This window comes from Chelonia mydas, chromosome 3, assembly GCF_015237465.2.
Source record: "Chelonia mydas isolate rCheMyd1 chromosome 3, rCheMyd1.pri.v2, whole genome shotgun sequence".
Classification (NCBI taxonomy): Eukaryota; Metazoa; Chordata; order Testudines; family Cheloniidae; genus Chelonia; species Chelonia mydas.
Window position 1 is genome coordinate 165,583,771 of NC_057851.1, and position 16,075 is coordinate 165,599,845.

Consider the following 16,075-nt stretch of genomic DNA (forward strand, 5'->3'; position numbering starts at 1 on the left):
TCCATTCCTGCACAGTCCTATCTAATTTTGGCTGATGCGTTCCTCAGGTGATAGGAGATATGCTTGGTTACCCAAGGGTGAGACTAAAGCACATGAAGAGAAAAAGTTCCAAAAAGATCCTGTCTTTGTCTTCAAACTCTACCATTGATCTTATGAGATGCTGAGCACCTCCTGAAATGTGCTGAGTATCCTCGGCTCCCCCTGACTTAGATGAGAATTGAAGGTACTCAGCACCTTCTTGGACTGAGCCCTGAATCAGAAGTATTGGTTTGATTATGATTCGATGTTATGCTTGAAACAGTGATTTATACAGCTTTTGGTCAAAACACTCCTATACTAAAGCTGTAATGAAAATGAGAAAAGCTTGTTCAAGTATGAGCTAATGGTGTAAAACATTAATAGGTACAGCCGTCATACTTTTAAAAGTTTCATGCATTTTAAAGATTCCACCTGTTTGAGAGACATTCCCTTTATTTAAAATGGGGAATATTTCTTTAGGACCAGTAAGATCTCTGAAAATGGAAGTAATTTTTTAAAAGTAAAACCAATGTACAATTTCCTAGATCCACACACTAGTTCCACTGGGTCCCCATACAGTTAATAGAATATCTTTAATTGCTTAAATACATATTTTAAAAGATACTAGTCTACAGTAATGGTTCAAAACCTATAGTGCTTTGAGTCTCTCCTGTATACTAGTTTGAGGACAGATTTATAGTTTTCCTTATAATACCCTTGTGTGGTGTTCTGAGGTCTGTGTTGGAAGTCAGAGCTATCACTTTTTAAGTGTGTGTGTGAGTAGCTGTGCTGCTCCAGGAGCAGACCAAGGAGGGATTTGTGACTCTTGCTTCCTCTGCTCCCCACTTGTTCTAGATGGGAAAGTAATCTGCTACTGGTATATGCTACTGGGAGATTATTTCTTCCAGTCCGGCTTCTTTCACCAGGCCAGCTGGTATATGAAAAGGCCTGTGGAGCCCAGCCAAATCTCTATGAATTCCCAGCCCACCTCTGGGACATGGAATAGTGGACCCACAGAGGCTTTCTGCACTCAGCTTTGGGCTCGCTGGGCTCATATCCTGAGCAGGTGAATAAGAAGGAGCTGTGGAGCCTTTTGCTCCCATGTGTAGGACAAGGGATAATCTTGCCCTTTGTTCAGTTTAGTTAGGCTGCCATGGGTGTGAGGAATGGCCTTGGGCTATATGTGCATTGTAGGACGCAGGACTTAACAGGTGAGTCGTCCTGTTCAATAGAAGAGGCTGCATGACAAATAGAAACAAAAGGTTAAGATCTAAGCATGAGGATGAGCATCAAGGTGAGTAGGAATATGGGAGGTAGTGGGAGCGGCTGAAAGACACGTATCTCCCATTCATTTCTGATCAGGTTAATCTTCTTACTGCTTGACTTGAATGTGATTTTCCCTTTATTTATTACAAAGATTAAGTAACAGATGAGATGATTGCACAGAGAATATGACTGAACAGTATTGTCAATTACCTTAAATGCCTTTTGGGAGTTTCTAGGAGGGCTGGTCAATAATTCTCCAGGTAAACCTTTTGACAGAAAATTGGATTTTCAACTAAAGGAAATTTTTCACTGAACATGTCTGTCTTCCAAGGAAAAATTCAGATTTTTAATTGAATAAACAAAAACTCACACACTCCCAAGTTTTTGGTCTTCAGCCAAAAACCAAAATCTTTTTGGCTAAAAATATTTAGGCTTTCAATGAAAAGTCAAAATTTTCCATGAAGAAAAAAAACCATTTTCCATCCTGCTCTACTTACTAGTCTTTGCATGACCCATCATTTTTGTAGTATAATTGTTTTGAAGGGCAAAATATCCTTCAACAAAGCAATGGTATCGGCTCAATAATCCTTGCTTAGCAAGAGTAGTCTTTTTCAGTCATTTTATTTCCTGTCACTTACATATAAAATTGACTTACAGAGACAGGGCTCTTCCGTGTTATCCCCTTAGGATTTCAGTTTAGATTAAACAAGTACTTCAAATAATAATGAATCTTTCTGAAAAACAAACGTTTGTCTTCTCTAAACTGTGCAGTGGACTCCCATGAGCTTTACAAGTCAGTGAGCACTAATGTTATATAATGCACATGATAAGCCCTCTCTGCGAAGATAGTATGCAGCTGCTTATATTTAATTCAGACATATCAGGTTTGGTTGTGTTTCTTCGATTTTCATTTTTATAGTTTTTCCACCTTTAGAACCAAGTATCCATCAAAGTCTACATCTATACAGCTTGTTTGTCTTAAAGAAAGTCATTTATGGGAGTCATTGCCCATGCTTTCGGAAGAAAAGGACAGTTCCGAGCAGTGGAACCTGCTGTCCAACTTGCGTGTTCATAGTAGGGAAATTTTTTTGCAGGTTTTTAGATATTGGCTTCCATATTTTCACCTGCAGTTTAGGTTGTTGAAATGTCTACGTAATTCAAAGCACGTACAGGAGCTTATGTGCTAAGTGACATAATTTGAACCCACATATAAATGTAGATGTAAAGTTATATCCTAGGTTAATTGCTTTTGCAGTTGTTCAGGCACAAAACCAGAGGATCCATTAAGGTCAGGATGACCACAGCCGTAAAAGTACAATCTGAAGCTTCTCATGCCCCAGACTATGGTCGTACTTAGTAAATAGAGGGAAGTAGGAAGTTTTCCTGACCTCTGCTACTGCTGACTGGAGGACTGTGTGACCTGCCCATCCACCAGAAGATGTCATGGAATTTGAAAGAGGGCAGAGAACCTCCCACTAAAAATGTCAGATACAGTAAATTATTGCTTACTGAAGGTGTTGGATGGATGGATGGATGAAGATAACTTGCAGGTCACTCTGGCCCAACAGAAGATGACAAAATGTGAATGGAACCTGGGTCTGTAAGGGAGATATGAAGTACAGCTGAGGTATCTTTGATACTCACAAAGCTGAAGCCTATGTCTGCAAAACACAAATAATTCATTTTTGAAATGGAAACCAAAGCTATGTGGATTTCTGGCCTAGCATTATCTTCAGGGCCAAGTTGAGATATACTAACTTAGCAACGTAAAGTGCTGGCAGTCAATGTAACTAACATCCAGCTGGAGTCAAGGGCCTTTTAAGAAAGGGAGAAGTTACTGAATCTGATCTCCAGCTGTCCCAAAATGGCAACTGACACTCTTCTCATTTCCTAAAGAAAGACAGCTTAGCAGCAGCCTTTTATACAGCCAAGTGGGTTTGGCTTTCACAATTTCCAGGGATAAAGTGCAGACTTTACAGAGCTCCACCCCACCCCACTGCCAAGTGCACAGAAGTTTGTATTGGGTGTTTCTTAAAGCCACATGCTCTACCAGTGTCTTCATTGTCTACTCCTGGGATAAACCTGCTCGGTGTGGCACTCTGTCCCCCTCTAGGGGGTGGCTAGGCCAGCTAGAGATTGATGAGCCTGCTACAGGCTTGCGTAAGAGAGATGCATTTTTTTAGTTCACGCAGTAGAGGCTCATGCATTAAGCACAAGAGATCCCAGGTTTGATCCCCAATTATGACAACCGAGCTGGTCGGTGTTACAGTTGTAATACTGCAGAATAGAAGAAACTATAGAAATGTAAAAAGAAAAATTCCAAGGCTGAAGAGGGCAATTACAGGCAATGATCTCCTTCCAGCTAAGGCGTAGCTTATTGCAGGACAAAGTCCCAGGAGGTATGTCCCCAGAAGTCCTAGTCACATATACGGGGGTGAGAGGTGCAGCACCAGTGAGGACCCAGTAACTCCAGTGTGGCCACTCAAACCCAAGGTACACTAAACTGGATGCTCAGAGCTGAGTGCTGATCACCCAGGTTAACTCTGCAATGAAGATGACATTATGACTGGAAATTGACTTCTGCACATACTATGCCCTCTGAAGACATCAGCTTTGTGCCAGAAAGTATTGCTCAGTCTACAGCATGAAGACTTTAGAAACAGTCTATCACTTCTTAAAATTGTCCTGACAATCCTTACAACCAAGACAAGTGAAAGGGGCTTTTTACTGGTGAGTCATATTGAATGTGACTTAGAGAGCAAGCTTTGACCTGATACTATCCCTACTCTAATGACTGTCAATTTCAGTGAGAAAACTGTGAGCATGTACTGTACTCCCCAAGTAATCTCATAGCTAAAAAGTGTTAGCTAGGAAGCAAAGGGCAACCTCAAACTCTTCCAGCTGGAAGGAGAGGAACTGAAAAACAGTCACTGGGACACCAAAATCTGAATTTAAAGACTTCCCTGGGAGGTTTGCTTGAGTAAGGACTTCAGGATATGGTCCAATAAAACAATTGCAATAAAAAACACCCTTGTGTGGTGTTCTGAGGTCCGTGTTGGAACTGAGAGCTATTACTTTTTGAGTATGTGTGTGTGAGAGAGAGAGAGAGATTTATTTCTGGTGCTGCTTGCATGCTCCATAAGGAAGCCTGCCATTCTGTGTCTCAGCAGCAGTCAATTAGCAGACAGCTAGGTGTAGAGTAAGGTGGGGTGAATTGTGCCTCTGTTTTAGGGAGCAGCCTGCTTTGTCTCTCTCTGATTTTGGTGCTTGTGTGTTATCATTCTGAATTCTAAGAAATAAATTACGTAGTGTTATGTTTCAATTTTCCATCAAGACTATTTGTTAGATAAAAACGTCTTTGTATATATACTGTAAAATATAACATCATGAAACTTCAAACAAATAAAAAGGAATCTGAGACAGGAAGGAAAAAAGATTATAAATATCGGGGTCAATGATAGTCATGTTAACAATGAGGGTTTGTCAGAAAATGGGGGGGGGGGTTTCCATGGAAAATTTCAACTTTTCTTCAACAAAAATGTAAATTTTTCAGGTTTTGGCAGAAAAGTTTTCAATATTGGGGGTTTGGTTTTCAGGTGAAAAATTGAAAAATTCCGAGGACAGCAGACACGGTCTGCAAAAATCTTCATTTTTGCAGAAAATCTGATTTTCTTTTGAAAAAAAAATTGATGGAAAAATTTCCATCAGCCCTACTAACAATATTTAATATATGGCGGGCTGGGAGTCTGCTCTCCCCACAGCTCCCTGGGCAGAAACCCCTCCCTCTTGAGGCAAGATTGAGATGGACACTCCATGAAATGAACCTTATGAATTTTTCAGCTAGTTCTTTCCAGTCCACTCTTTGTTTGTTTGTTTTTTCTGGCTGAGGGAGGAAGTAGTGGATATTTAGGCATTTGATCTACTATCTTTACAATCTCTTCACCGTGCAAATGCAATGCTCTTTAATGAGCGTACTCTTTTCTTTGTGCATTTGGAAACAGAATATTTTTACATGTGTTTTTTTTATAAGGGAAAAACAGTAAGAAGGGGTGATTGTCCCCCTAAACCCTGAAAAGAAAAGCTAGGATTACTTAGCATGTCCCGGCAAAGAAAGGTATCCCATTCTAGGGATGTTCACTGAGGGTCTGCCTACACTGCAGCCGCACATGCTGCGGTAGTGCTGTATGTAGATGTTTCCTGCATCAGTGGAAGGGGTTTTTCCGTCGATGTAGTTAAACCCACCTCTCTACAGTGGGGATTAGTTCCACCTAACTGCACTACACAGGATGTGAAATTTTTCACAGCCCTGAATGATGTGGCCAGGTGGACCTAAGTTTTAGGTGTAGCTCAGGCCTGAGTTATTTTTCAGTAATGCCAGTAGCTCCTGTACATACAGAAAGGTTGCTGAAAAGCGAAACACAGCTTTTCACAGCTCCGATAGTAGAAAAATCAATGCTGTACCTTTAAAATTACCTAGTCCTTTAATCCAATATTCCTGATTCCCATTGCACAGGCTTCTGCCTTCTCATTTCATAGAATCATAGAATATCAGGTTGGAAGGGACCTCAGAGGTCATCTAGTCCAACCCCCTGCTCAAAGCAGGACCAATCCCCAGTTTTTGCCCCAATCCCTAAATGGCCCCCTCAAGGATTGAACTCACAACCCTGGGTTTAGCAGGCCAATGCTCAAACCACTGAGCTATCCCTCCCCACACATTTACTTGTGTGTGTTTGGTTTTTTTATTGGTTCCTGAATGTTCAGCTTTTATTAGTTATTCTATTTGTATTACAGTAGTGCCTAGGGACCAACCAAGAATGGGGCCCCATTGTGCTAGGCACTGTACAAAGTACTAGATGACCTCTGTCACAAAGAGCTTACCATCTAAATAGATAAGACAGTCAGGGGTTGGGGGAATGAGATGTGACCTACAAGCAATGTGATGGTGGCAAATAGCATGCAGATTTTTTTCCCCTTCCCTTTGTGGGTATGTGGCAGCAGGAGTAGATTTAGTGGGGGTTTTATTGTTGTTTTAATTCTTTGGGTGGGGTTTTGATAGGACTCAGAGGAGACTCACTACATGGAAAGACAAAGGAAGGCAGAGGATATAAAAGGGACGGGGAGGAGAGGAGAGCATGGAAGGCAGCTGAAGACATGGAGTGCAGGGGTGGGAAGGAATTGGAGCAAACAGCCAATCAGGATGAAGCAAAGAACATGCAGAGTGAAAACTGCCTGCTGACATTTGCCGCGTTGGTGAGGGTCTCTGATGCAGAACCTGCTGAGATTGTTCCTGTGCCTACTCCTTCTGGCTTCACTTCCTCCTTGCTGGAATTTCTTCTTTCCTCAGCCCATGTGATTGCTTCATGGGTCCTAGTGCTCCTGAAGGTGGAGGGGAGGTTACCTCTGCACAGTCCTGGGTCCAGGAGTATTATGGGCAAGTATCTTATGTTTAGCTACAAACTAAAACCCAATTCTCCCAACACACATGTGGAGCTTGATCCTGCACTAGTGCAGTCATTGGAAGCAGTTGAGCAAAAAACCTAACTGGCTTCAAGACTGAGCTTGATAAGTTTATGGAGGAGTTGGTATGACAGGACTGCCTATGATGGGATGTGTGGCCCATAGGTGACTGCCAGTAGCACAAATCCCCAAATCTGGAGACGGGACACTAGATGACGGCACAGAGAATTCTTTCCCAGCTATCTGCCTGGTGGCTCTTGCCCACATGCTCACGGTCTAACTGATGGCCATATTTGGGGTCGGGAAGGAATTTCCCCCCAAGTCAGATTGGCAGAAACCATGGGGGGGCTTTCACCTTCCTCTGCAGCATGGGACCTGGGTCACTTGCAGATTTATATTCGTGTAAATGGTAAATTCTCTGTAACTTGAAATCTATAAACCATGATTTCAGGACTTCAGTAACTCAGCCAGAGATTCTGGGTCTATTACAGGAGTGGGTGGATGAGGTTCTGTGGCCTGCAATGTGCAGGAGGTCAGACTAGATGATCACGATCGTCCCTTCTGACCTTAAGGTCTGAGTCTGAGACTTCAGTGGGTGCAGGATTAGGGAATCAGAAGCAGCCTCATTGAAATCACACAGGGAACTCAGTGGGGTTACTCTCACGTGTAAGTGTTTCCAGGACTAGGATTTAAAGGCCTGATCCTGAAATTGTTTACTACTGTGAGGAATCTCACTGAAGTCTGTGAGGGCCTAGTAGTGTTTGCGGGATTGGGTCCTAAGAAACTCTCCAAATGCAAAACAGTTTTCTGAGATTTGTTTGTTTAACAAATGAAATCAGACTTTTTTTTCCCAAAACACTTTGTATTTTATTTGAGATTAAATTACGGCTAGACTTTCCAAAGGAGCCTGTAGGAGTTCAGCACCCAAATCCCAACCTGAGTGCTAATCCACACCACACGATCCATTGTCTACAGCCAAGCTCTGAGATACAACCGCATTTGCTCCAGTCCCTCAGACAGAGACAAACACCTACAAGATCTCTATCAAGCATTCTTAAAACTACAATACCTACCTGCTGAAGTGAAAAAACAGATTAACAAAGCCAGAAGAGTACCCAGAAGTCACCTACTACAGGACAGGCCCAACAAAGAAAATAACAGAACGCCACTAGCTGTCACCTTCAGCCCCCAACTAAAACCTCTCAAGCGCATCATCAAAGATCTACAACCTATCCTGAAGGACGACCCATCACTCTCACAGATCTTGGGAGACAGGCCAGTCCTCGCTTACAGACAGCCCCCCAACCTGAAGCAAATACTCTCCAGGAATCACACACCACAAAACAAAAACACTAACCCAGGAACCTATCCTTGCAACAAAGCCGGTTGCCAACTCTGTCCACATATTTATACAAGTGACACAATCATAGGACCTAATCACATTAGCCTCTTACTCCACCTTTTCATGTTATCTGTATGTATGTGTATATATATATATATATATATATATATATCTTCTTACTATATGTTCCATTCTATGCATCCGATGAAGTGGGTTGTAGCCCATGAAAGCTTATGCTCTAATAAATTTGTTAGTCTCTAAGGTGCCACAAGTACTCCTGTTCTTTTTGTAGATACAGACTAACACCGCTGCTACTCTAGTCCCTGTTAATGTTATGTTAGTTTCTAAAAAGGAAAAGTTTGTATCATGCTGCTAGAGGGACTAAGGAACATTTACTATTCTGTGGCTCAAATGTGTTCTGCTCATTTGGAATAGTTAAGGCTTCTGCCGCATCATTTACTTGACATTCCCTTACTCTTGTGTTTAATTTGATCATTAGTAAGAAAGGAAGCTGTTGTAACGCAATCCAGTGTCTCTCAGATGGAATACATCACAGGCAGATTGTTTGTTTGTTTGTTTTTGTTTTGAGGTCAGAGGTGGATTACAGTTTTGTGGGGCCCTGGGCCAGAGCAAGTGAGGGCCTGTCCCCTCCCCTTCTGCCTGCAGTTCCCCCGCTGGCGCTCCTGCTGGGAAAATGGTGTTGGGGCACAGAGGCTTGCCCCGCTCCACCCCCCGTCCGGGACGCCTGCCGGGGAGTGGGATTGGGGCACGGGGGTGCCCATTTTTCCAGGGGCCCCCAATTAGCTGGAGTCCCTGGGCATAGGCCCCGTTGGCCCAGTGGCTAATCCGCCACTATTTGTGGTGGCTTGTGTAGAGTTTCAAGACTTCTAAAAACTCTGATCTAGTGCTTAGTTTTGATGTGATAGGAATCTGTTATCCACATGATCTTGTTACACGTTTTCTTTAATGCAATATTACAGTGGTGCCAAATTCATAAGGAGCCACAAGCATAACCAGATGCAATTCCACTGCAGTCAATGTAGTTGTGACTGCAAGTTAATGTGCTTTATTTATCATTTTGGACAGAGGCCTGGAATGAAGTGGGGCAGCTAGTTGCTGTCAGTAATTGCTGTAGTGGAGAACAAAGAATTCGGGGCCTGTTCCCTATATTTTAAGTCCTCTCTGCTCCTCCCCGAAATAGAGAAGGAAAGAGGAGATGTATCCCCTCCCCTGTACCAAAAGCCTCAATGGGCTTCAGTGTGGCAAAAAACAAAACCTGCTCCCACACTTCTTGGGTGCCAAAAACCCCAGCTATTCCCTACACAGCTACCAAAACTTTTGGTTTTCCCTGATAAACTCTGCTATGCAGTTATTCACTGTCACTATACGGGGGAAAGTGGTGGCACAGAGAGAATTGAAAATCTGGGGACAGTGTCAAATTGAATATAAAATCAAAAGGAAAAACAAGGGATGCTGCACATATTGTACTGTGTTGGGACAGGGGGAGGGGGTAATAAAGTGGTGAGATGCTGAGGGCAATGCCGCACAGGACGCTGGGGTTCCTGTGCATAATTTAGGGGCTCCTGCTGTGTGATTTTGATCTGGTTTGCCACAGAGCACACAGGACCTTCACCATCCATAACAGGCTACAAAAAATATCTCCACTCAAGATTATCCTACCTCCTTTCCAGGTTCCAGCATCTAATTAATCTGGGCTTGGTGCCTCATCAACAAGTAATTACTCATCCTTTTGGCATTTTCATAAAGCTATTTAATCTTTCTTTCCCCTGCAGGAAAAAGTCTCATAGTCTGCAGGTGTCATTTTTAGTTTCTGTTTAGTAGGGGGATAACAAATTAATTTAGGGACACCGTACTGTAACCATGCTCGCTCATTAGCGCTTCACTTGTGTTCTCACTAGCGCTGTGAAACTTTTTGCCTCACTGTAGTGGACTTTAGCAAATTACTCTGGGAAACAAGGCCCTTAATATTTAATTGGCACACCTATCACTTCCCTCAAGCTTTCCATCCATAGAATTCAAAGTGATTTCAGTATTTGTTTTACCATAGCGCCCACATGACCTGACAGAGTCTGGGGCCCTGTTGTACTGGGCATTGTACAAACATGTAACGAGAGATGGTCCCTGTCCCAAAGAGCCTACAGTCCAACAGACCACCAAAGGAGGTGCAGGGGAAAATGGGGGCCCAGAGAGGTGAAGTGTTTTCTTTGCGGTCACAGAGCAAGTTAATAGAATTCAAGGCTTTGTCTGCATTTGGGAATAGCTCCGATTCAGCAGGTAGTGACCAGGGATCAATGTCACTGCACTGCTGCCGACCTGTAAGTGTAGAAAGGGACACGTAGGGGGTTGTGCTGATGGAGCTAATCATAGATTTCCCCCCTTTTTGGTGTGGATACAGTAATAAGCATAACGGCCTCCCGTTAATAAATAATTCAAGTGTTCTTCCATACACGTTAGTAACATCATTTAGAAATATTCACCGTATTCCTTAACTGTCTCAGAACCAAATGTGTCATAGAAAGGAACAGCATAGAAATTGCTGGTACAAGATGGGATGCAGACTGCAGCCTTTGCTGGCATGTGGTGTAGGGTGTCCAGGTGTCCGGTTTTCAACTGGAAAGTCCAGTTGAAAAGGGGACTGGTCAGATCTACTGACCAGACACCCAAAGTCTGGTTACTGTGGGTGGGACGCGCCAAGTCATCACCTGCGTCAGCCCCTACTCAGCCAGGGCCACCTCCTACCTGCATCAAGCAGCTGCAGCTCCCAGCCCCGGCTCTGTAGGCGAGTTCCTTCTGGACCCCACAGGGAGAGGGGGAAAGCAGTGAGCGACAGAGGGAGGGGGAAAGAGGAGCATACGGGGGCAGGGCCTCAGGGGCAAGGGGCAGGAAGGGGCGGGGCCTCAGGGAAAGGGGGAAGGGAAGGGCGGGGCCTTGGGCGAAGGGGAGGTTCCAACACTCCTGCTGGAGTGTCCAGTTTTTAAATAGTACAAAGTTGGCAACTCTAGTGTATTGTGCTCTGCACGTTATGCTGGTTTTCCACCTGAGGTATGCTAGTCTAAAGAGCAAGTCACAGCCAAACCCCCAGCTTGTTGCAGGCCTCTCCCTACACTATGACTTACCATCCAGGCCTAGCAGTAATTTGGAGCCATTTTGCTTTCTGTATGTCTTGTGGGAGGCTCCCACACAAGCAAGCAGAAGGCAGAGAAGAAGAAAGTATTGAAATCCCCATCACCATGTAAAGGGGAAGCCCTCAACAAGAGGGAGGGAGGAAATTAGATATAGACTCCGCAGAAGCTAGGAGAAGGGGATGTAGTGTTGCTCAGCTTCCTCGTAGCCAGGAAGATGGCAGCCCTAGCAGGTGGCAGATGGGCAATAACTTGTGGCATGACTCTCACTGGCATACTGCGCACCTCACCTTGGAAGGAGGACAGCTAGAACACCCACCGCTGTCCTGGCATGTGGTGGCACCACTGTTAGCTGAAGCAAAGTAAGCTTGTGGGATGTGGCTGGGGATAAAGTTGTCCATCCAGGGAGATGGGGGAAGCTGGAAAGAAGAGTCTGTTGGGGGACCTGAAAATGCGGTGGAGCTGGACTTAATATAATCTGCCCATTTATGATACATGGAAAAATCAAAATGGCCTTGTTGGAGAATGCTTCTTCCAGACACCACCATCCCATGTACACAGCTGAATTGGTCTAATTCAGTAAAACAAAATTTGCTGATCTTCCTGACAGATGGACTATTGGCGTGATTGCACTGAGCAAAGATGTCAGGAGCTGTGTCAAGGAATCATTTAGGATGGTAGAAGCAATCTAGTAACCAGAAGAACAAAATGATACAGAATGAACCACCACATAAAGGTTAACTGGGGGGCACAACTATAAATAACCATTAAATAGAGCAAGCTAGCTCAGCTGGTGAAGAATTTTTCAGTTTACAAAGGGATTAATCAAATGCAATGACTGATAGCATAGGACAGGAGGTGCAGAACAGGAACAGAATTGTGCAAATCCTTTTTTTGTAATTTTCTTGCTTTGTGAACGGGGAGGATATTTACGTGATTACAGAGTTAGAACGGAAAGGATTAGGACATCTGCAGAATGCTCCTGAAATAGTTAGCATGAAGTTAAAAAGCTATTACAGCGGAGAAGGAACAGGGAACAAAAGGGCTAGAAAATGTTAGCATGAAAATTGGAGAACCTGCAGCAGACATCTCCTCAGTTCTAAAATAGGTAAGATGGCACTGCTATTTCATCAGAAATATGGAAATGGGAAGAAGCCAAGATCCAGTGTGCTTGGCCTCAAGTTTACAGAACGCTGGAGAAAAACCAAGTCTTGTAAGGTAACAGAGGAGGAAGGTTTGGAACATTACAGTTTCAGTGGAACAAAGGCTGCATGGCTTTAGGGAGAGGGGAAAAGGGTCCCTTAATAAGAGCTTATTTGTGCCTTTGGGCACAGCCCAGGGCAAAGAATGGTATATTATTGGCACCTCTGTCTCCTGTTCCCATCTTCTTCCGGGGGGCCAAGTCAATTACTGCAGCCCTGGAAAGGATGTTGCTTAATTCCCCCCCCCTTACATGAGCAAGCTTCTATCATGCCTGCCTCGGAAAATGGTGCCAGTATTCAGAATACAGTGTTCCTAGGGGCCCCCTCTGTGGTGATCCCCCTCTCAAACCACCCCACCATTTGTCCCATCTTGCCCCTTCCCTCCCGGGCCAAACTCCCCATGCTTAGGGCTCTGACCAGGCTGTGTGCCTGCTGAGGGAAAGAGAGAGAGTGGTGTATCTAATTTGGGTGAATCAAGGCTGTGAGTACCCTCGCAATACTGCCTCTGTCTGTTGTTTCTTTAGCTTCTGCAGATGTGCCCTTGAGGGTCTCCTCCTGCACACCGGCCAAGCAGCTCGGCCAGATAAGGAGATGAACCAGGAGAGTAAGGAGTAAGTAATGTTTAGGGCAGGGCTGTCAAGCAATTAAAAAAATTAATCACAATTAATCGCACGATTAATCACACTGTTAAACAATAACAGAATACCGTTTATTTAAATAGTTTTGGATGTTTTCTACATTTTCAAATTAATTGATTTTACTTATAACAGAATACAAAGTGTACAGTGCTCACTTAATATTTTAATTATTAATATTTGCACTGTAAAAAACAAAAGAAATAGTATTTTTCAATTCACCTCATACAAGTACTGTAATGCAATCTCTTTATCATGAAAGTTGAACTTACAAATGTAGAATTATGTACAAAAAATTAACTGCATTCAAAAATAAAACAATGTAAGACTTTAGAACCTACAGGTCCACTCAGTCCTATTTCTTGTTCAGCCGATCGCTCAAACAGACAAGTTTGTTTACATTTGTGGGAGATAATGCTGCCAGCTTCTTGTTTACAATGTCACCTGAAAGTGAGAGCAGGTGTTTGCATGGCACTGTTGTAGCCAGAGTCGCAAGATATTTATGTGCCAGATGCACTAAAGATTCATATATCCTTTCATGCTTCAATCACCATTTGAGAGGACATGCGTCCACGCTGATAACGGGTTCTGCTCGATAACCATCGAAAGCAATGTGGACCGATGCACATTCATTTTCATCATCTGAGTCAGTCAGATGCCACCAGCAGAAGGTTGATTTTCTCTTTTGGTGGTTCGTGTTCTGTAATTTTCTCATTGGAGTGTTGCTCTTTTAAGACTTCTGAAAGCATTCTCCACACCTCATGCCTCTCAAATTTTGGAAGGCACTTCAGATTCTTAAACCTTGGGTCGAGTGATGTAGCAATCTTTAGAAATCTTACATTGGTACCTTCTTTGCGTTTTGTCAAATCTGCAATGAAAATGGTCTTAAAACGAACAACATGTGCTGGGTCAACATCCGAAACTGCTATAACATGAAATATATGGCAGAATGCGGGTAAAACAGATTAGGAGACAAACAGTTCTCCCCCAAGGAGTTTAGTCATAAATTTAATTAATGCATTATTTTTTTAATGAGCATCATCAGCATGGAAGCATGGCATCCGGAATGGGGTCAAAGCATGAAGGGGATACAAATGTTTAGCATATCTGGCACATAAAGACCTTGCAATGCCAGCTACAAAAGTGCCATGTGAACATCTGTTCTCACTTTCAGGTGACATTGTAAACAAGAAGCGAGCAGCATTATCTCCCATAAATGTAAACAAATTTGTTTGCCTTAGCGATTGGCTGAACAAGAAGTAGGACTTAGTGGACTTGTGGGCTCTAAAGTTTTACATTGTTTTGGTTTTGAGTGCAGTTTTGTAAAAAAAAATCTACATTTATAAGTTGCATTTTCACAATAAAGAGATTGCACTACAGTACTTGTATGAGGGGAATTGAAAAATATTATTTCTTTTGTTTGCCATTTTTACAGTGCAAATATCTGTAATTAAAAATAACAATATAAAGTGAGCATTGTCTACTTTGTATACTGTGTTGTAATTGAAATCCATATATTTGAAATGTAGAAAAACATCCAAAAATATTTAATGCATTTCAATTGGCATTCTATTGTTTAACAGTGCAATTAAAACTGCAATTAATCGCGATTAATTTTTTGAGTTAATCACATGAGTTAACTGCGATTAATTGCCAGCCCTAGTTTAGGGAGGTGCTGCAATCATCTGATGCTGCTGATAACGAGCAGAGAGCGTGGAGAGAGACAATCAATGAAAAACTGAAAATTGATAGCCAGGAGAGGAAACAAGGGCAGGAGTGGATGGTACAGCTGCTTGAAGATCAAACTGACATGCTGAGGTGATTACATTGCAGGCAGAACACATCCGTCTGTACCTCCCACTGAAGCCCATACAGAACTGCCTTTCCTGCCCTTCCCAAACTCCCCATACACATTCCTCGCATATTCCTGGGCCATCGCAGTATCCCATGCAATCCACCCCTAGGGACATGTTTCACAATGACAGCTGGATAGACTCCTTTCAAAAAGTGCTATTCATTGGCCTGTCCCTTGCAGGAAATAGTAATGTTTATATAGCTGTTAAATATGCTTGTGCAACCACAACTATCAGTGGTGGATTAGCAAATGAGACCATGGGACCTGTGCTCAGGGGCCCCGGCCAACCGGGGGGCCCTGGAAAAATGGGTGCCCGACCTCCAGGAGACAAGAACCTGGACCATGTGGAGGAAGTCTCCTCATTCCAACCCTGCTCCCAGGCAGCAGGTGAGCAGGGCGGGGGAAGCCCCCGCGGCCAGACCCTGACTGTGGCCCTGGGACTGGAGGAGCTCTGGCTCCCTCCTGCAGCCTCAGGGCTGGGGGAGCTCTCACTGCCCGCTGCAACCATGGGGGCCCTGGTGGGGTGGGGGGACAGAGCTTCTCTGGTCTGGGGGCTGCAGTACGGGGAGGATAAAAAGAGCAAACAGGGGGCCATAGTGGGGGCGTAGAATGGGGGTGGGACCATGGGTAGAACAGGGACAGGGACGGGGGGGGGGAAGGGGCCAAACGGTGTAAGGCCATGGGTAGGACCACAGGTGGAAGGAGCGGAACAGAGGCGGAATCGCAAGTGACAGGTGTGGGGAGGGCCCTCCCCTCCCAATTGTTCTGGCCCAGGGCCCCAAGAAACCTTAATGCACCTCTGGGAAATATAGGTGTGTTCTGCCTATAATTCTCTCCACTTACATAGTACTTTTATGGATAAATCTCAAAGACCATTACAGAGGTAGTTAAACATATTTAGCCCCACTCTAATGATGGTGAAACTGAGGCATAGAGGTGTTAAGCGGCTTGCCCAAGGTAACACCACAAGAGGGAAGAAAAACCCAGGGTTGTGAGTTCAATCCCTTGAGGGAGCCATTTAGGGATCTGGGGCAAAAATTGGGGATTGGTCCTGCTTTGAGCTGGGGGTTGGACTTAGATGACCTCCTGAGGTCCCTTCCAACCCTGATATTCTATGATTCTAAGTAAAGAAGAAAATTAATGAGGAGAAATGCAGT